We start from the raw sequence: 22863 nt of genomic DNA on the forward strand, positions 1-22863 counted from the left end.
GGTCATCTGCCCTTTAGCGCCAAAACGTAAGGCACTCCAAAGTAAAAGAAGTTGATTGTGACCATCGGAACAGTTTATTCTTTCTTGTATCCCGCCGCGGTGGCTCAGTGGTCAGGAGTCTCGGCTACTGAAATCAAGACAACGAGCTCGAAGTCGACCCTGGTGTCCTCGTTTCCATAAAGGCAAAACAAATATCCGACCGTGTGCTGTTCAATATCATTTGTCTACATTCCGGAGCTTGTGCTCATTAGGTAGTTTTTTGAAGCGGTAATCCGTATAAACCATACTAATCTTTTCTGGTAGGCGACAGACGACTAAGACGATTTAGGCAATTTTTTGAACGTTAACAGACTGGTACCATGCATGCCGTTAAAATGCAAATGGTTTAGCAGCTTTTTTAAATAAATATATTGCTTTATATTTAGTGCTTGGAAGAGGTAATCGCCGACGCGCAGTGGGAGGCTTATTTTCTTCCCTCACTGCAAGCGGGCATGATAGAGATGATATCACTCGCTAATATTGCTCTGTGGAGTGTCACGAATACCTTTGTCTCGCGTACTGACTGCTCTTTGTAAGCCTCTTATTTTCTTTCTTATCGACTGATACAGTGCCCTCTTTTGAAATCTTATCCGTTGCCGCTCTTTTCCCTTCATATATTTTGGGTTTGTTAGCTTTTTGGCCTCGTTTCCATTCACATCAAGATTGCAACGAGCGTCCTTCAGCCACTTGCACAGAAAAGTATACATTTGTGCTCATGATGAGTTCTTTATTGCGTCAGAGTGGCCTACATTTAGATGCATCTTTCGGAAGTAGTGTTGTTGAGAACGCTACCAGTAAAACAAATATAATTTAAAAGCCCTCAGTGAAACCAGTAGACTGTTTATGACCGTAGGAACACCGTCAACATTCCAGCCTGCAAGTGGCCTGGTCGTTGATGACGGAATGCAGTAAAAATAAAGAAAAACGTGCTCACGAAACAACCACGTTTATAATGTTCTTCCAAATGAGAAATCTGAGAAATTTCTAAATGTGAACAGAAGATGAGTCCAGTCTAAGTCATGCGTGGCCTGCGGTCTCCTGTTATGCATAACGCTCATCATCAGCATCATCATCACCACCACCACCACCAGCAGCCGTACTACAGCCACGGCAGGGCAAATAAATATCCTATATTCCTCCAAATTATCCAGCCCGGTCCATAATACATCGAAGTGTCCCCGTAAAGATCCTATTCTCATCCGTCTACCTAAATTTGCGCTTTTCCCCCCTACATTTGCCTTCCCATGGAGTCCCTTGTCTAACCGTCTGATACCAGCTATTATCTTGCCTTTGCGTTTTATGAGATGCCCGGCCCATGCTTGTTTCTTCCAATTTATCACCTTTATGGACCACCACCTTCACATTACACGCACCAGATATACTTATTGATATCTCTCAAGAAGTTGTTAACCTGCCGTTTTTTCCCATAGTCGTTCCACACGCTTCCCATGTGTTAATACCACGCCTATCATTTTTTGTTCCGCGGCGCTGTGCATGGTCCTCAATTTATGTTGTACACTCTTCGTTAGCCTCCACCATTCTGCCTCTTAGGTGAGCTTCTGTTGTGTACTAGCAGGTGAAGAAGAGAGAAGAAATAGGGGATATGATAGGGGCAGACATGTCCAGTACGAATGTACAGTTTTTATCAATTACTTTCTGGTCAGAGGCTCTTAGTTTGGTCCTCTGGATGAAGCCATAACACCTGCAAGTCCAGATGGCCTTGAAATGCAGGGAAAAGGCTTCGTTTGCTACAAAAGAGCTTCTTGCTTGACGTGCGCTTTGACTGCGGCATGCGGCCGGGAATTCACGTGTATTGTTTCACTACCCGTGAAAAGAATATCCATTCACATGGGAAAAGTATGCACGTGGAACCCAGGGTTAAAAAGAATTTGGGAAATGTACGCCTATGATTTGCTCTCTGAACGTGCCTTCCGGCAGAATTGAACACTGCGGAGACTAAGGGAGGCACGTGGCAGGAAACTAATAAAGAGCTGGAGTCGCGCCAAAACACTTGCGACTCGACAGCGGAGCGCAGCTCAGGGTCGCAGCTACGGTGGGGCTATCACAGTGTTTGCTTTTTTCGCGCGATAATGGAACGTGGCGGAGATCGAACAACTGAAAGTGGCCGGCTGCAAGTTCCGTACTTCAGCTGCGGGTGGACGCCGATAGGAACAGCGTGAGTAAGGCAGTGCTTTACCGCGATATGAGCGATTGTGGTATTTTTTGGTGTGGTATCAGCATTTTGCATTTTTGATTGTGGTGTACAGCACGCAGCGAAAATATATGTGCAGTGTAATTACAGGTTATATCCCAAAAAGCGGATTCTATGTAGGTTCGTCACGAAACTACTCACTGTATCGCATGTTCAGGGCTAAGAAATCTGATAGAGATAGCTTTTTGTTTCGGTTCATTGATTTATATTAATAAGTGTATTGTAGTTTTACTGCTCCAAATATTTACTAATTTCACTCTGCGTATGCTCTTATTACTTCATATTTTACGCGCATGGTTTTACAAACCAAACCATCTTGAGTGCATTGTAAAGTTACAGCTGGATTTAGAAGACGGCTGGGAAATAAAGAGGAGCTAATCACTACCATTTCGACAATATAAAGAATAAGACGCACCAGGCTTTGTCTAGCATGCGTTTAGAGCATTTTGCTGCAAAATAAATTAGTGCAGAGTGGCAAAGATATTCATATTTTTTCGAAAAAAAAAATCAGCAGGGCTGTTGTTCTGCAGACACCGGGAAACTATGCCACAGCTTCATGAGTGTTTGTTCACTAGGAATCTATGTGCAGGCACTCCTGTAAGGTCCATCAAAACATAATATTCATTGGAAACAATGAGCGTATTTCTCTTCCGTACACCTTTGTTCGTTCATCCTTGCTATTAAAAAAATTAAGCCTGGAGTTGGAAAAACAGTAAAACTTCATCGTTACGGTTTGTATTTTTCTTATTCATTTAACCATTTCAATATTGTTGTGGCCTAAAGGTTACCACTGGAGGGTCTGGATGCAGCGGAGGAAACTGAAAAGAAATACGATTGCACGAACGTTTCAAGAAAACTGAAACAGTACTGGTAAGGTTGCTACGTACGGAGTCGATGTGTCACTAAAGGCGTTTCTTGAGTGGGTGCTGTCTAAGCACTTTCTTTTCACACCAAACTGTACAGTTATGTGGAACAAAAAATATAAACTACACTTGAGTAGCTTAACGTGCTCGGTAAAAGGAATTCAGTTATAAAAAGAACTGCTGCGACTGCAAAAGCGAGGGGAAAAGTGTTCTATTATAAAGGTGTTGATTATCATTGCGTGCATATCGCAATAAACTAGATCCGCGAAAATACTTTTCAGCCTTTGAACTAGCTGGCAAATTTTGTACGATGTGATTACATTTTTTCGGTGGAGCTAATTCAAGATCCCACATTTTCGGTCCGTACCAGGGTTAAGATAACACTGCTGTTTCCAGCCGCAAGTGATTTTCCTGGACGTGCACATCCGAAACACCTCACAAGGTGAGGCTGTATTATTCGAAATTCATTCTTGACTCTTACAAGTGCACAATGCAAAGCCTGAAATTTGTAGTTAAATCTCAGGTTAGATCAACAAGTAAAGCAAAAGTGATTGCTCTTGTTCATGTAAAGGGAAAAAAAATCCTAAGGTATTTGGAAGGGTTTTGGTGTCTGATAGGCTCTCCGGGTTGCATGCGTAAAAGAAAATGGAATGTGGGAACTACATTAAAACTGCTTCAATCGGGACATTTCTGGGATATAAGAATTAGAAACTTATCTGATTAGTCGCAACGGGGCAAAGTTAGAAACCTAAGCAAAAAGATAAATATTTTGGGAAGTGAGCGGTTGCAAACCTTTTGGTGCTGGCTAGACGCTTGTACGCGCATCAGAATGTCTTCTGATGCGCGTACAAGAAGAGAGTGAGAAGTTTGGGCTTAAACTGAACATTAAAAAGACAAAGATCATGGCGTCTTGCCCTATCAAGTCCTAGAGCATCAAGGGACAAGAAGTGGAAGCTGTGACAGATTTTCTTTTCTTGGGCTCCAAGATTACCTCGGAAGGAGACTGCAGCCATGAAATTAGGAGACGCCTGCTTCTGGGAAAGAGAGCAATGGTTAGCCTTGACCGCCTAGTAAAGAGCAGAGACATTAGTCTGCCAACCAAGATCCGTATAACTCGTGCTATGGTCTTTCCAGTTGTGATGTATGGATGCGAGAGTTGGACTGTGAAAAGGCTGACCGCCGAAGAATTGACGCGTTTGAATTGTGGTGCTGGCGAAGACTCTTGAGAGTTCCTTGGACTGCCAGAAGATCAAATCAGTCAATATTGTCGACCATAAACCCTGACTGCTCATTGGAGGGTCAAATTCTAAAGTTAAAGCTCAGCTACTTTGGTCATCTGATGAGAAGAGAGGAGTCGCTGGAGAAAGATTTGATGTTGGGAAAGGTTGAGGGTCGCCGGAGAAGGGGTAGGCAGCGAACGCGATGGTTAGATGGCATCCTCGAGGCACTGCAGATGAAGTTATGTGATGTTAGGAAGATAGTGAGAGACCGGAAAGCGGGGCGTGACATGGTCAATAGGGTCACGAAGAGTCGGACACGACTGAACGACTGAACTGAACTGAACTGAGAAATGCTCAGTCTTTATTGGTGTTCTGTTTGGAACGCTGAATTTAAACAAGTGGGTGAAGGAATGCTTCTCAAAAACTTTCCACAAGCAAACTTCATAGTAAAATCAAAGTATGCTATCTTTGCCTAACGCAGGAATTGTTGCATTATTATTAAGAGGCATGTATTTTTAACGCTGTTCAAACTGTAATTCCTTTCGCCATACTGTATAGGTTTTTTTTTCGGCAGCTGTAGTTCTAATTTTCACCAGGCTTCATGCCAGAACTGTTAGGAATGGTATCAATTATATCCCGTGAAAAAGAATTAATCTTTTCAAAATGAAAACAACGTAATTAGTGATATTGGGCGAAATAATGTTCCATGGCTAAACATAAATTAGGCACTTTGACAGCCAGCTGCAGGCCTAAAATAATGCTCGCACTCCAAGGCTCACTGTACTGTAGTGACAGTGACTTAACAACCCTCCAGGCTATTCCATGATCAGCGCAGTCTAGAAATAACTATGACTGAAATAAAACGGAGAAATAGACGTAAATACAGAGTCCGCAATGAATTAGTTGTGCGTCTGCGTCTCCCTTTGTTGTTGAAATCCCGTGTTCGGGGCTTTTTAGAGAAATCAGAAAGATGTGACTGTATTCTGCCCGAAATACGCTTGCTGTCTTGATGCTAACATATGAAGGGTTCTTGCTTCCGCGAAAAAGAAAACTGTCGTCAAAAGCGGGGTCTGTAGACGGTGTCACTTAAAGGATGGGGCCATCTGAAGGCCAACAATTGATTCACATCTTTAGTCGCCACTCCCAGAAGGGGATCTTATAGTTAAAAATAACTCAAGGAGATGGAGTAATAATTGCGTTAATATGACGGATTGCGGTCACAATATCCGAATTTTCAACAAGAGAACTTGCAGCATCGCACACAAAAAAGCAAGGAGACGCAAAAATACCTTTATTTGCGTACAACTTTCTCTGAATACCTCTTTTTTGAAGCTAGATCCCAGATACCAACATTTTATGCCTTCCAGTGCGGTCATAGTATTCAGAAATGTGGCGCAAGTTTGCTTGTCCAGCGTGGTATGAGTTTCTGGGCAAAGCAGAGGTGTGGAGAAACAAGACAGTGAAGAATTGGTGACTGCCATGCTTACGTTGGACGATGTTTATGTTCTGCGAGGAAGAAAGTGCCAATATCCCCTTGGCAAAGAAGAGGAAGATGAGAAGATGTACTTGAGCGTAGAAGAAGAGGAGTGGTGAAGAGGAAGTGTTTTCGGATCCCTATTGCAGTTGGTAGTGTGCGCGTGTGTTGTGTCTCTTCTCTTGTGTTTGTGTTTGTTGCGCCACATTTCTGAATACTATGCAGCACCAACTAGCCCCTCAAGCCGTTATTTTCAGTGCGGTCATGTTCGGTCAGCTCAAAATATGATGGCGACATTTAGCTTCTTTAGGGCGCTCAAGACAAATGTCAGTAGGTTGATGTCCTAGTCTTTCTTACTCGAAGGAGTTGCGGTGGTGAATAAATGCAATCGCATGGGCACGGAAAATATATAGTATGCGTCACCCCTGTGTAAAGCGCTCGTGTAGTGCATCGGATTCCGAATATACGCACCCCCTGGCCACAAGGACCAGGTTCCTGAAGAAACCTTCGAATAAGCCTTCTAGGCAGGTAGGAACTAGCATTTTACCTGAAATCATTCAGCTGTCCGACATCTCTTTTCACTGAATGCTGCGCACTGGTGAACTGCGCTATAAAAGGGTGGTGCAGGCTTCTCGCTGTGCCTTACTGAGAATCAGCGCTCAAGGTTGAGATAGCCGACTTCGGAATCGACGCACAATATGTGTCCTGCTTGCCAGTGATGCGCACTCCGTCACTTATATTTAAACATCTGAAGTCTCGCTTACTTTGTGTTCTCGGCTCCAAGCGGTAGTTTTTCTTTCAATGGCACCCCTGTTTCGCGCTTACCTCGAATTTCCTCTACTCTACACGAAGTGATTTCCTCACACACCCTCTAGGGAAGGTAGGGGGGGGGGGGAGGAGTGTGTGCATACTCCTTATTTTCTAAAGTTGCCCATAATGTGTAACGAATATTTTGCATTTACACACCAGAGGTATTTTTTTATAGTGCCAGAAGACGGGTATTTACATAAAGGGACATATTTCCCATAGCTTGCTCATGATGACAGAAACCACTTCTTCCACATGTTAGTACCCATTCTCGCACGTAGTACCTAAATTGATATATATATGTGTCAGTCTCTTTCATATCGTTTTGGCGCATCTGAAAGCTTCACTATACACCTTACGAATGTAGTACACTGTTGAGCATGGATTAGAATTTTTGTTGTGTGTTCAATTACTGTGTAGCTTTTTTTATAATCTCGTGCAAAGTTGCGCATGATTTACAGCGTTTTCCCTGTATGCTTCACACGAGTTTTGATGAATAGCAAGTTTTTTTTTATAAGGTTTGTTGCTAGTAGCCTGAGCTGACACGTAGAATATTAACAAATTTTGCGTACTGTTTTCTGTTTATTTTTTGTTCATAAATACGTATTTTGCATTTAGGCAAAGTGAAGACATTGCGCGCAGTCTTTCTCATTACTGCTAGTCCTACAAGACACATCAACAACAGAAATGAAGAGAAAAATTAACTGCCTCTGCCTTTTTACTATCCGTGAAATTATAGAAATTTAGAACCCTCCCCCTAGCTTCATTTTTTAGGGCAACCGTTGATTCCACGCTTTGGTCGGCCGGTACGCAAGCGCGCTGACTTACCATTTAGAACGTATAAGGGTGCTTGGTCTAAAATGCTCCGTTGTTTCAATCCGTTTTTCTTTATATTTCAAGCAGAATCTATATTTTTTTTTGTTGGATTTATTAGAGTTTTGAGGAGATTTTAGGTTACCCGGTTTCAGAACACCTATAAGTTTGACAGCTCAGGGATTTTACGCTCTCTTCGCATTTGGCATAACGACCCAGTTATGCGACCGTGGTTGTCCGTTTTACCTGCAACACAATGCCTTAGCACTAGTGAATACTTCGATGGTAGTTTCACCCTTGTTCGCAAATGCAAGGCGTTCGTAACGGCCGGTATAAATGGGCTGAATTTTTAGATTTGTTTCCTGGCTGATCGTACAATAGAATTTACAAAACGAGCACACGCAAGCAAAGTTTTAATCCAGTACAAAACAGTTCATTTCGTGAATGACGTTACGGGCTTTCCGTGATATTCGAGCGAAACAAGAGACGAGAGCATTTGCCTCCATTCTATTTTTTCTGTACTTTTTTATTATACACGCGGCCCAGAGAAGGCTGCATTATTTCTGCGGTGGGAGAAAATTATAAACATTGCAAATGCTGCCGGCCGAATAATGTCTGTTCCCGGAAATGATAGAAACGCATGTCTGCTGCGTAATATAGGAGCTAGTCGTAAAGAAAGAAGGGAATGTTTTTTTTTTTTTGAAGGATGGCTTATGACTAAGGCTGTTTTATTGGCTAAGTTAACGTCCTTTGTCAGATTGGTCAATTTTTGTAATGCGCATGAAGGTCAGTTATACATTTTAGACAGTAAGTTTAGGCTAACAGCAGAAAAATAACGTCCCTCATTCGTGACGTTGGCTCAAACGCCGGCGTTGCTAAATTGCACTCGTTTCGAATGATAACGGAGACTAAAAGGAAAGTGGTGAAAGGTTGAGACTGAATATATGCAGTTCTATTAAAGATATAGTGGAGCCTCATTGCACAAAAAGTTTTTTCCATGGCACTTAGATTTCTCCTCATCGTTACAGTTTGCCGCACGCGTTGAGCGTGTACAGCCGGCGATACTCATCAGCGAGTAATTTCTGGTGATCTTCCCGCGCATTTGCTAAATTATTCCGTTGCAGTAGAAACATGAGGCATTGAACATGATTTGGTTCCAACTATATTCATGGCGCTGCTGAGGTACGTCTGCACACCACCAAGCACCGTTAACAAGTAACCCCGAGACCTATGTAGACGCACGCCGGTGATGATAATTCCACAGGCACCGGTATGTACAGGTGAGAACATAGGTAAACGGAGCATAATGTTTGGTTAAAGTTAAAATCACGCCTTCTGCACTGAAATAAGAAAACACTATTTCTCCAAGTGAAAGACAACTGGCGTCAACTACCAGTTCGCACGTACCACAACAATCATTTTCAATTATGCAACGCGTGAAAATTTTAGAACAAAATTGCGTGCTCCGCTTAGTTTTGTCCGAACCGGTGCAATACTTGGTGTTTCATAGGCTGCTCTGATTCGAGATGGTGCCGGCCATACGATTTTATGACGTTCAATGACGTCACCCCTGTGTACGGTAATGGCGTGGATTATAAAGTGGCTCTTTTTTGGATCCCCACTGCCGTCACTAAGAGCTCACCTTTTAAAATTGGCCTTGCAGCCCTCACCAAACTACTCTGCTTAAATGTGTTGGAAACCTGCTTTTTGCTCCCCGTCCAAAATACAAAAAAAAATCTCTATCTTGCGAAGAATATGGCATAGGAAGTGGTGCAGCCAGCATGTGTTCCAAATAGATATGATGAGCATACTTATCAAAGGTTTTGACGCCGACACTTTATCTCACAAAACATCAAGTTAAGATATTTTGAGACTAGACGTAAGACCGCAACACGCAATACAGTGGTAAACCAGTACAGTGGTTACATATTCGCGATTTTTATATCATGATACAAACACACTCTACAAAACATGCGAAAAAAATTTACGACAAAGACATCAAAGGCCCACTGCGGCCTTTGATGTCTTTCAACATTTCAAGAACTGTCATGCGTAGGCTTTCTGGAACGACAAGGATCATGCGTGCTCCCCCAGAGGCGAAATTTGCCTTGTGAAGCAATCCTTCGCGAATGCAAAACGTGTTCTTCATAGGATCTTTGGCGGAATCAAACAAAGAGGTTCATGTTTGGTCTTTGCATTGCTCAGTTTGGTAAACTCGATGTTAGGGGAAGGCTTGTGAAAGTGAGGCCAAGCATTCATTGAAGTTTTCTGCATCGTCATGAGTTGTCTGAAGCGGCAAATGCGAAAGGCAATCGGCACCGAAGTGCGTATGACCGATTTGATGTACCACAGTGAAAATAAACTCTTGTAGGCGCGAAGCCCATCGAGCAATCCGTCCACAGGGGTCACGAAGACGCACAAGCCAGCGAAGCGAAAGGTGGTCGGTAACGGCAGTAAAAGTAGTCCAGTATAGATAGGAGCGGAAGCTCTGCACAGCGAAAACATCCCCGAGACATTATTGCTCTGTAACCATGCCATTGTGTACTCCAGTTTGAGCTGATGAGCAGAAGTGGCGGAGGATGGGGCCCGAGTTAAAAAGGAATTTGGGATTGCGGCAAACTGGGTCAGATTCTGTGCTCGAATTGATTGGTGCGTCCTTATGCAGCAGACAGGTGAGTGGGTAACCGATGCCAGCAAACCTTGATATAAAGCGTCGAAAGTACGGGCATAACCCTAAGAAGCTCCGCAGCTCTTTTAGATTGCGGCACCGTAAAACGTTTGACAGCTCCAATTTTCTTAAGATGTGATCCAACACCTTCTTTGTCAAGTAAGTGATCAAGAGCAATAATTTCACAATCCCGAATATGACATTTCTTTCAATTCAGTCATAGATCGACCCTTCAGATTGTTTCATGCTATCAAGAACAATATGCAGACTGCTGTGGTGCTAACTAAATGTACTGCTAAAAGTTACAACGTCGTCCAGATAACATAAACTAATTTGTCCCTTCAGTCCACACAGGATTGTATCCATTAACCGCTAGAATGTGACAAGATAAGCCAGACGGCGTAGCGTTGAATTCATAAATACCGTCTGGTGTTAAGAATGCTGTTTTTTACTTTATCTGCAGTGTGCATGGGTATTGTATATATATATATATATATATATATATATATATATATATATATATATATATATATATATATATATATATATATATATATACATATATATATATATATATATTGCCACCTAGCGTTGCCAGGTGGCGCATGACTGAGTGAGGGACGACGAAGTGTCGCTTGTGGGTTTTGCGTCTGTGCTGCTCACCGCTGTTGTATCGGAGCTAACCCCTTGATATTCTTGATATCCTTGTACGTGACATTCTGGTGGAGCTGCTGGGTAAGATTACCTATGCAAGAGTCTCCATCTGAAAGACATCGCGCCAGCCCTGTGCCATTGGACACCCCCGTGCATCACTGCAGTCGACGGCTCCAGGGACTGCCTCCGGAGTTTCAGCCATCACCCGCCGCCATGACATCTAGTGCTCCTGCTCAGCAGGTAACGGGCGTCACACCGGCCTGTAACTACACCTTGCAGGCCCCTCGGGTACCGAAGTCTTTTCATGGTGACCTCTTTGAGGATGTGGAGGACTGGTTCCTTCAGTTTGAGCGTGTCGCTGCTTTTAACCAGTGGGACGATACTGCCAAACTAAGGAACGTCTACGCCTTGAGGATGTCGCCCGGATCTGGTCCGACAACCGAGAGCAAATGTTAACATCGTGGCGGGAATTCCGTCGTCAACTGCTCGAGGTCTACACTAGCGCGGATCGTCGCGAACATGCAGAACGTGCCATTCACTCCCGCCTCCAGATGCCGAATCAGTGTCCAAGCGTACGTCGAGGACATGATGCGCCTCTTCAGGCGAGCCGATCCCGCCATGTCCGAGGACAAAAAGGTCAGGCACTTGATGCAGGGTTTGAAAGAGCAACTGTTCGCAGGCCTTGTGCGCAACCCACCGTCGACTGTAAATGGATTCCTTGCGGAGGCCACCACAATGGAAAGGGTGCTCCAACATCGTGCCGCGGCTTATAACCGACCTCTCTATACTGGAACAACTGCGGAGTCATTTGCATCTTCCGAGCGGCATCCTGATGCTTTGCGTGGACTAATTTGCAGTGTCGTGCGCGAAGAACTGAGAAAGTTCTGGAACTCCATGCAGCAATCGCCAGCTTCCATTTCTGCTATAGTGCGAGAGGAGGTACGACAGGCGCTCAAGAGCCCTCTTTCGCCTATAGTTACGAGCCCACCATTGCTGTCAGGGACCGAAAACCGTCCCACATATGCGGAAGTTCTGCAGAGTCAGGCTCCCCCTTCACCGCTACCCATTCCCGCGCCGCCTACAGTTCCGCTGCCCTCGGTGCAACCAGTGCAGTACTTCGACGAACGTCCCCTGCCCCGACGCAAAGCCGACATTTGGCGCACGCCTGACCGCCGTCCACTCTGCTTCCACTGCGGTGAACCAGGCCATCTTTACCGGGATTGTCCTTATCGACGCCTCGGTCTTCACGGCTTCCGCATCGACGCGCCTCCTCCCCGGTTTGGTCAACGACCCCGAGTTATTGAAGAGTACCTGGCGGAACAGCGTTCATCTCGTTCGCAGCGTCAGTCCCGCTCCCCTTCACCAAGGCGCTCATTGACGTCCACCCAAGGTTCCTCGCGAGAGGGGCAAGGCCGCTCGTCTAGCCCTGGTCGGGAAAACTGAAAACAGCGACCTTCGGGGGCGAGGCCGCTGGTAGTCGCTGCGTTGAAGACCTCCCGTCGTCGCAGCTTCTATCCGACCGCGAACTGCTGGTACCGTCCCCTAGGGAAGCCAAAAGCATTTCTCTGGACGTTCCTGTTATTTTAGACGGTCGTACTTTAGTCAATGCATTAGTGGACACCAGTGCGGATTATTCGATTTTGAGTGGTCGCATGGCGACTGTTTTGAGGAAGGTGCTCACTGCTTGGCCAGGTGTGTACCTTCGAACCGCCGGCGGTCATATAGTTACCCCAAAGGGGATGTGCACGGCTCGTATTCAGATTAACAGATATACGTTCGTCGTTAGTTGCGTCGTTTTGAGTGACTGTTCCCGTGACCTTATCCTCGGCATTGACTTTCTGCGAGAATACGGAGCAGTTATCGACCTGCGAAATAGACGCGTCACATTTTCGATGGGACAATCTGCCGAACGAGATAGTAGCAGTCCTTGCAATGCCGCACTTCGCGTTTCCGCCGAGAGTGTCTCGCTGCCGCCGCGAAGCAGTGTTCTTGTGAAAGTTACCTGTGACTATTTCCGTGCCGGCGATGCTGCAGCGGAAGCGAACCATTCACTCCTGCTTGCTCAAGGCATCTGCGCTGCACGAAGTTTATTGTCGCTTCACAATGGCCGGGCTGCACTCCTTGTCACAAATTTTTCTAATGAGCACCGGCACTTGTTTCCGGGAACTGCTATCGCTTTCGCTGACCCTGTTACGCACGATCCGGTCTGTTTTACATCAACGGCAGTCGAAACTAATGAGCCATCTCTTGACAACATCGACATTAACTGCCACTTGTCGAAGGAGAAACGGCGGGCCTTAGAGCTACTGTTGCTGGACTTCAAGCACTGTTTTGCTTCTTCCTCGAAGGTTCGTCAAACGCCCATCACACAACATCGCATCATTACTTATGAAGACGCTCGCCCTATAGGACAGCAGCCTTATCGTGTGTCTGCCAAAGAACGAGAAGTGATCCAGACGCAGGTCCAGGAGATGCTGGATGATGGTGTTGTGCAGCCTTCACAAAGCCCGTGGTCTTCACCAGTAGTCCTGGTCAAGAAGAAAGACGGCACTCTTCGATTTTGTGTCGACTATCGGAAATTGAATAATGTGACAAAGAAAGACGTATACCCGTTGCCGCTCATCGATGACTCACTGGACAGATTGCGACGTGCGAAGTATTTTTCATCTATTGATTTGAAAAGCGGCTATTGACAAATCGAAGTAGACGAAAGAGACCGAGAAAAAACCGCATTTGTCACTCCAGATGGCCTATATGAATTCAAAGTACTTCCATTTGGATTGTGCTCTGCCCCAGCTACATTCGAAAGGATGATGGACACCGTCTTCACTGGCCTCAAGTGGCAGATCTGTCTTGTGTACTTGGACGACGTAGTTGTTTTTTCCGAAACACTTGACCAACACCTCGAACGCCTTCGAGCTGTACTGGAAGCGCTCAGTTCTGCTGATCTCACGCTGAAGCCCGAGAAATGCCACTTCGGGTATACAGAACTCAAGTTCCTTGGCCATGTTGTGAGCGCCGATGGGGTGCGCCCGGATCCCGAAAAGACTGCTGCCGTCGCACGGTTTCCCGTTCCAGCTAACAAGAGGGCTGTTCAGCGCTTTCTCGGCCTGTGCGCATATTATCGGCGGTTCATTGCGGACTTCTCTAAAATTGCGGAACCTCTAACGCGCCTCACAAGGAAGGACATCGCCTTTGTGTGGAACTCTGAGCAGCAGACGGCCTTCTCTTTGCTTCGCGAGCGCCTTCAAACATCCCCTGTTCTGGCGCACTTCGATGAAGCGGCTGACACAGAGGTGTACACTGATGCCAGTAGTATCGTTCTTGGCGCGGTCCTTGTTCAGCACCAAGACGGGATTGAGCGAGTAATAGTGTATGCTAGCCGCACACTCTCTCGCGCCGAAACGAACTACTCTACCTCGGAAAAGGAATGCCTGGCGGTCGTGTGGGCCACTATGAAGTTTCGCCCCTATCTTTACGGCCGACCATTTAAAGTCGTCACGGACCTTCATTGTTTGTGCTGGCTGGCAAATCTGCGAGACCCATCGGGACGACTTGCACGCTGGAGTTTACGACTTCAGGAATTTGACATAACTATCGTTTATAAGTCAGGCCGCAAACACGAAGACGCTGACGCGCTGTCACGAGCCCCCGTTGACACTGACGATGCTGCAGCCGATGGCGACAACGGCTTTCTAGGAGCTCTCAGTGCATCTGAGCTCAGGGATCAACAAAGAGCTGATCCAGACATCCTTCCATTCATCGATTATCTGGAAGGGCGTGATACATCGCTCCCTCGACGCCTATCTCGGCACATTGGTTCATTCTGTATGCAGCAAGGCATCTTGTATAAAAGAAACTCCCAAGGCAAAGAAAGAGCTTACCTTCTGGTAGTACCATGCGAGCTCCGTGCGGATATTCTACTTGCTTGCCACGACGAGCCGACGTCTGGTCATTTGGGTTACTCACGGACGCTTGCTCGCGTCCGCAACATGTATTACTAGCCAGGACTCTCCGCAACTGTGAAACGCTATGTAAGAAGCTGTCGCGAAAGCCAGCGCCGTAAAACACCGCCCCTGAAGCCTGCCGGATTTCTAAGCCCATTAGAGCACCACGTATTCCGTTCGACCAAATCGGCATGGACCTCCTTGGCCCTTTCCCTTTGTCGCAGGCGGGAAACAAATGGATAGTAGTCACTACTGACTACCTGACCCGATACGCTGAGACAAAGTCAATCCCTCATGCCACAGCTTCTGAAGTAGCCGAGTTTTTAATGCATAACATAGTCTCGCGGCATGGCGCCCCTTCCTACGTCATTACCGACAGAGGGACAGCTTTCATTTCGCAGCTCATCGACCACATATTTGATTTGAGTTACACGACGCATCGCAAGACCACAGCGTACCATCCGCAGAGCAATGGTCTCACCGAAAGGTTAAATAAGACGATTGCGGACATGTTGTCAATGTACGTCGATGTGCAGCACATGACCTGGGACGAGGTGCTGCCGTACGTCACATTTGCGTATAATACAGCCCAATAGGAAACAACGCGCTTCACACCATTTCGACTTGTGTACGGGCGTGAAGTTCAGAGCATGCTCGATTCCATGCTTCCGTGCCCAGATGATGACCAGCTTCCGCCAGGTGCCCAGCAGTATGCCATCCGCGCTGAGGAAGCCCGCCAGCTTGCCCGTGTGCACATCGGGCGGCAGCAGACCTCTGACGCACACCGCTACAATCTTCGGCACCGCCAGGTTCACTACAAACCTGGGGACCAAGTCTGGGTGTGGACACCAGTTCGCCATCCAGGCTTGTCAGAGAAACTCCTTTCCCGCTACTTCGGGCCGTACAAAGTGTTGCGTCGTGTGAGTGATCTCAGTTATGAAGTTATTTCAGACGGCGCCGCACTTTCAAAACGTCGAAAGCCCAGCTCGGACATTGTGTACATTGTACGGCTGAAGCCGTACTACCAACGATAACGCACAGGCACCTCCTGTGACGACTTTCTTACTTTGCACACCGTTCTGACCGCCCGTCTTCACTTTTTTTTCCTTTTTTTTCGGAAGGGGGAGTAATGCCACCTAGCGTTGCCAGGTGGCGCATGACTGAGTGAAGGACGACGAAGTGTCGCTTGTGGGTTTTGCGTCTGTGCTGCTCACCGCTGTTGTATTGGAGCTAACCCCTTGGTATTCTTGATATCCTCGATCACCTTGTACGTGACAATATATATATATATATATATATATATATATATATATATATATATATATATTGCGAAGAGGAAGTAGTGCATGAGAAACATTCCAGGCAGTGGCATGGTGATCGGTGCGCGTGTTGCACCTGACTATGTTCGCTGCCGCTGTGTTCGCCTCTGACCTGCCCAGTCCTGCTGATTGAGTCCTGCTGATCTACTCAATAAACTCCCATCTTACATTTAGTGGAGGTGCCGGATAAGATGTATCCTCTCGCCCTGGAACTCCGCAGCTGCACATTACCACCTCCTGCGATGCCTGAGGACGTTAACCACCAAGCCGTAAATGTTGGCTCGGCCATCATCTGTTCCGGCTCCCTCCGCATGCGAGACCCCGCCATCTTCAGCGGCACTGACGACCATGGCGTTGAGGACTGGCTTACGTCCTGCGAAAGAGTGAGCGCTTACAACAAATGGGACGCGGAAACGAAATTAAGCAACGTGATTTTCTATCTCACCGGCGCAGCCAATTTATGGTTTCGGAACCATGAAGCGGACATTCCATCACGGTCCGTGTTCCAAGCCAGCTTCTCGGAAGTTTTCGGCCGTCCGGCTGTGAGAAAACTCCGCGCTGAACAGCGCTTGCGTGCGCGGTCTCAGCAGGTTGGCGAAAATTTCACGAGTTATATCGAGGACGTCATCGACTTGTGCAAGCGCGTGAACGCTCAGATGTCAGAGGCCGACAAAATCAAGCACATTCTGCAAGGCATAGATGACGACGCCTTTCTGATGCTGACTGCGCGAGATATCCGCACCGTTGCTGAAGTGGTCACACTGTGTCAAAGTTATGATGAACTGCGCAAACAAACAGCCATAACTCGAGCGAACACCATGCATTCTGAGTCGCTTACTGGCCTGACAGATGCAGCTGAACATTCTGCGCTCCTGCCACAAATCAAGAGATTCATTCGGGAAGAAGTTGCTCGACAGCTCACCCTTATGTCCTGCCATGAAGAGCCTTCCTCACACCTAGCTCCCAGATTGCGCCAGAGTATTCAGGAACAAGTAGCTGAATATCTTCCTCTAGTCCCTCAATCCATGCCTGTCGCAGCCCTGTTGACATATGCGGCTGTTGCTGCCCGACCTCCACCTACATATGCTCCGCCGCAACTTGCCTACGTTCAGCCGCCTTCTGTTCCTGCTCGAGAACCTGCGCAGTTTATTCGACCTGCTTCAAGACCGCGCAAACCCTGGCGCACGACAGATAACGGGCCAATTTGTTACACTTGCGTGCTGGCTGGACATATTTCTCGTTATTGTCGAAACCGTCTCCCAGTGTCGGCACCACCTAATCATGACCCTGGGTACTGGTCTTCGACGCCTCAGTATTCCGCGCCTACTGAACCTGAAGCCAGCCGTCATTTCTCCCTAGACCGTTCAGCCATGTCCGACCGCCGTTCACCGTCGCCGCGACGCCGGTCTATCTCTCCGATGCGACGTCGACAGAACGCTTCACTTGAGGAAAACTAGAGGTCGCAGTCCCTGAGGCGAGAACTGCGACCCCGTGGAACTTCCCAAGTCCTCATCTGTCGCCGGCAAACCTTATTGTAGTTTTCGTCGAGGGTGTTGCTGTCATGGCTCTAATTGACACTGGTGCTGCGATTTCGGTTATGGACGAAAAACTATGAAGATCTTTAAAGAAAGTGAAGACGCCAATTGCGGGACTTTCGTTGCGAACGGCCAGCGCTCAGCATATCAAGCCTTTAGCTGCGTGCACCGCTCGAGTAGTTATCCAGAATTGCCTTTATACGATTGAGTTCATCATGCTGCCAAGTTGCTCACACGCTGTTTTTAGGCTGAGATTTCCTATCGCGTCACGCTGCTATTATCGATTGTGCTCGAGCTGAAGTGGGGTTCTCGACTTTGCCCGATGCCTTACCAGACGCTGATCTACCAAATTCCTGTGCTAAAGCCCTCGTCGCCGAAGAAATCGAACTTCCTCCCTGCTCTTCTGTGCTTGTTCGCGTCGCTTGTCCCTCTGTAAGCGATGACACCGTTCTCTTCACACCAGCCCATACTTTCCTGCGCCGCAAGAGCCTACCATTGCCCTACGCTGTGCTCGCTATTTCCGCTGGCCTTTCAATGTTATGGGTCTCTAACCCATTTAACTCCCCTACTGCATTGCGCCATGGTGAATGCCTCGGCAGTATCCAGCCAATCGCATCTCTTCTGACCTCTGAGGAACCTGACGATGCGCCGCACTCTGCCGTGAATGCGCTCAGCCCCCTTCACCTGCACCTGCTTCCTCCTCTGCAGACTTGTTCCTCCGTTCCATCGACGCCGATTTTCCTCCAGCGCAGCGCACTCAGCTTTTCAACCTACTACATCATTTTCGCTCCTTCGACTCTCATCAAAGTTCTTTGGGTCAAACTTCTACAGTCACTCATCGGATCGACACCGACACCCACGCACCACTGCGACAGCGCCCCTATCCTGTGTCTGCAACCGAACGCCATGCTATTGAAGAGAAAGTCGACCTAATGATTAAGAATGGCGTGATTAAACCCTCAAGCAGCCCTTGGGCGTCAGCTGTTGTCCTCGTAAAAAGAAAGATGGTTCTATTCGTTTCTGTATCGATTATCACCGCCTTAATAAGAATACGCGAAAGGACGTCTGCCCTCTCCTACGCATCGACGATGCACTCGATTGTTTGCAAGGCGCCGAGCTCTTTTCTTTCCTAGACTTACGTTCCGGGTATTGGCAAGTTCCCCTGGAAGCTGCTGATCGCCCCAAAACTGCCTTTGTAACTCCCGACGGCTTGTACGAATTTACAGTTATGCCGTTCGGCCTTTGTAATGCTCCGGCAACATTTGAGCGGATGATGGACACCATTTTGCATGACCTCTAATGTGCCTCTGCTACCTCGACGACATTATGGTCTTTTCTCCTGACTTTGACACACATCTCTACCGTGTGAAGCACGTTTTGACCTGCCTATCTGATGCCGGACTGGAGCTGAATTTAAAAAAAAATGTCGTTTAGCCGCCCGCCAGGTCACCATTCTCGGCCCACGTTGTCTCCAAAGAAGGTGTATCCCCAGATCCTGCCAAACTTCGTGCCGTAGCAGCCTTTCCAAAACCGACTTCCATCAAAGATCAGCGTAGCTTCCTCGGGCTGTGGTCTTACTTTCGCCGCTTTATTATAAATTTTGCTTCAATTGCTGATCCCTTGACAAACCTTCCGTCCGGCAGTTCCGATCTTTCGTCGTGGTCGCCAGCGCGCGACGGTGCCTTCAATGCTTTACGCCGCATCCTCACGGTACCGCCTGTCATACGTCACATCGACCCCACAGCGCCTACTGAAGTCCACACGGACGTCAGTATTATTGGTCTCGGCGCTGTGCTCGCTCAGCGCAAATCAGGTTATACTGAATACGTGGGCGCCTATGCTAGCCGTACATTCAGGAAGGCTGAATCCAATTACTTTGTCACTGAAAAAGGTGCTTAGCGATTATTTGGGCTCTTACTAAAATCCGCCCTTACTCTCTATGGCCGCCTTTTTGACGTAGTAACGGACCACCATGCGCTTTGCTGGCTTTCCTCACTGAAAGGCCCGTCCGGCAGACTAGCAAGATGGGCTCTTCGCCTTCAGGAATATGATGCTTGTGTTGTTTACTGCTCCGGCCGCAAGAATCACGACGCCGACGCACTTTCCGCTGCCCCCTTACAGCTGAGGTCGCGAGCCTTTCCTTTTCCGACGATTCCCCGCCATCGCTTCACATCAATGACATGCCGTCAGCGCGACGGCAAGATCCTTGAATGAATTCTCTCCTCAATTTTGTCTCTAATCCTACAGCCGCTTCTCCATCACGTGCTCTTCGCCGCCATGCTTCCCACTTCGCAATTCGTGATAACCTCCTCTACCGCCGCAACTACTGCGCAGATGGCCGAAAGTGGTTGCTAGTTATTCCCCGGCAGCTACATTCGCAAATCTGTGACTATTTCCACGCTGACCCACAATCCGGTCACGCGGACGTCTTCAAGACATACACTCGTCTCCTGCTGCGTTACTACTGCCGAGGCATCTACACCTTTGTACTCAAGTACGTTCGCTCACGCTTCACCTGTCAAAGTCGCAAGCCATCTCCTCAACGTTCTGCTGGAGAGTTGGTGCCATTACCCGCCCTTTCGACCGCGTCGGCATTGATTTGTACGGGCCGCTTCCCTACACTGCAGCCGGCAACCGGTTGGCTATCGTAGCCGTTGATCATCTGACGAGGTATGCAGAAACCGCCGCACTTTCATCTACCACATCGTCAGAAGTAGCTTCCATCAATTTGCAGCGATTTGTTCTTCGCCACGGTGCACCTCCTGCTCAGGGACAGAGGACGCGTTTTCTTGAGTGACGTTGTGAAAGCCTTGCTCATCAAGTGCAACATTATTCATAGAACCACCTCCGCCTATCATCCCCAGAGTAATGGCCTCACTGAGCGTTTCAATCGTACCCTTGGCGACATGCTCTCTATGTACGTCTCCTCCAACCACTCAAATCGGGACCTCGTCCTTGTGCATGTCACTTACGCTTACAATACCGCAACGCAGTCTACTACTGGCTTCTCTCCTTTTTTGTCCTTTATGGCCGTCACCCCTCTACTACAATCGACACCAAACTCCCGTATCAGCCAGACATATCAGAGTATACACCTGCGTCTCAAGCAGCCCAGCATGCGGAAGACTGTTGACAAATCGCCCGCGCATTCACGGCTAACACCCAGTACCGCCATAAATCGAACCATGACAACCAACACTAGACACCGGACTTCTCGTCTGGGGCTCTTGTTGGCTGTGGATACCTTCCAATGCTCCTGGACTGTCTTCAAAATTTCTTGCTAAATACCATGGCCCATAGCGAGTTCTGCATCGCACCTCTCCGGTTAATTATGTGGTGGAACCTATTACGCCGTCTCATGATCTAGGCCGGCGCGAACGCGAGATTGTTCACGTCCAGCACATTAAACCCTATTACGACCCTGCCATCTTGCTCACGCCATAAGTCGCCAGGATGTCTCCTATTCATCCCGTGGGTAATTGTGAAGAGGAAGAAGTGCACGAGGAACATTCCAGTCAGTGACATCGTGATCGCTGTGCGTGTTAGACCTGATTGTCTTCGCTGTCGCTGTGCTCGTGACTGATCTGCGCAGCCCTGCTGATCTACTCAGGAAATCTCCATCTTACAAATATATATATATATATATATATATATATATATATATATATATATATATATATAGCCTTTCGTGGATGTTCTTTAATTTGTACATGCCATGCTCTTCCTCTTTCATTTGTGCATACCATCATCATTGTCCAGCGGCGCCGGCTCCGGCACGCGCCTGGGTTTTGTCATCGGATTAAACACTAGACACGGCATCGCTGGCCTTGGCGTCACGACCTTGCCGTCTCTACCTAGCCTTCTTTCACAATACATTGTTTTTTCAAAGGCGCTGATAAATTCTAAACATTCTATAATACCTAGACCCTCAATCTTCCTATATATAGAGAGAGAGAGGGAGAGAAAGAGAGAGAGAGAGAAATCGGAAGGCGTTTTACTTACTGTGGCCGCTTACCAATCTATTTTAATGAATATTTGTGAGGTAAAACAAGCAGAAATTTAGAGGTTTTTTGAAAACTGTGACACCACTGCAGAGACAGCAGTAGACAGCTTCAAAAACTTTAACATTTCTTGCACACAATATACCGTGCGCCCCTTGTGCAGCTTCGCTGCAACGGCAGGGCTCGATGCCTCAAAAACAAAATTTAATCTTTAGCCCGCCGCTGTGATACTGGGCCGGAGTACCTGTCTTCGAACCTCACCGCGGGGGGCTGCACATCAATGGAGGTGATACGGAGAGCTGTCTGTGTGCTGCATGATAAGCGCATGAAAGGATCCAAGGTCTCCCATAATACCACAATACCCTGCTATGGCAGCTCTGTCTCTCCTTCCGCTTCCACTCCCATCGTATCTCTCTGCTTACCGGGGGGTCCAGGTGTTCAAGAGAATATGCGACAGATATTGTGCTTTCCCTTTCATGATAACCAATTATTTTTAATAATAGCGCGCGTTTGTTGCAGTGCTCCTGCTAGTGTTGGATTGGACGGTACACCATCAGTCCTTGGCGGCGTTCATTGCGGTGCTCTTGCAAGTGAGTGATAGGAAGTAACTTCGCTCCTGTCGTGGCGGGGCGTCCTCGTAGGCAGGTGGCACTCTTGTTACATTTGCTGAGAACAAACCTTGTCGCGTGATACTGCATAGCCAGGTGACGTTTTCATGCAACTTGATTGTCACATGACCTTGTTAAGTGATACTGTGATAATAACGCGATATTCGAGACCATGACTCAGCACCTCTTTTGAGCCAATTTCTTTAAGCATGACTACGCACCTTTGCGACCAATTTGGGACCTATTACTCAACAGCTCTTGTTCCCAGATGTGATGACTAGAACTTATGACATTTGGATGACAACAGACATTTAAATATGCCTGCATTCATAACTCTTAGATCATGACTCAAGACTGCCACTTATGGCATGAACTATAGTGACTCACATAAACATGATAATAGCATGATATACTGTTTATTTATGCGCATGTAATATTCAATCAGACGTGTCTACTATTTCCGCCATCTGATGAATTCATATCACAAGGTGTTACGTTTTGCTTTCACATTCTCCCAACACGTTTCATGCCAACAGCCTAGTAAGGCTTGCGCCTAATTATTGTGTAGAAAAGAATTTCTTCGCGAAACAGCATCATCAACGGATAACTCAGACGGGGGAAATTACCACTATCGCGTCAAAGTCTCAACAAATAGAGATTAAGTGTCTGCCATACTTTTTCTCACATGAGCAGGATGGTCGTT

At 47.2% G+C, this 22863-nt stretch overlaps 1 protein-coding gene across 1 annotated transcript in view; it reads left to right on the top strand.

Annotated features, from left to right (window-relative positions):
* The first annotated feature begins 3481 nt into the window (after positions 1-3481).
* LOC146194813 (monocarboxylate transporter 14-like) overlaps positions 3482-22863 on the top strand; it is a 35591-nt gene continuing 16209 nt past the window's right edge. Inside the window, exons 1-2 of the mRNA XM_084596130.1 lie at positions 3482-3556; positions 22072-22142. The gene's annotated coding sequence lies outside the window, so the exon portion shown is untranslated. The remainder of the gene's footprint in view (positions 3557-22071; positions 22143-22863) is intronic.

Source organism: Amblyomma maculatum, chromosome 3, assembly GCF_055883805.1.
Source record: "Amblyomma maculatum isolate TAMU_Amacu chromosome 3, ASM5588380v1, whole genome shotgun sequence".
In the NCBI taxonomy this organism is placed as follows: Eukaryota; Metazoa; Arthropoda; class Arachnida; order Ixodida; family Ixodidae; genus Amblyomma; species Amblyomma maculatum.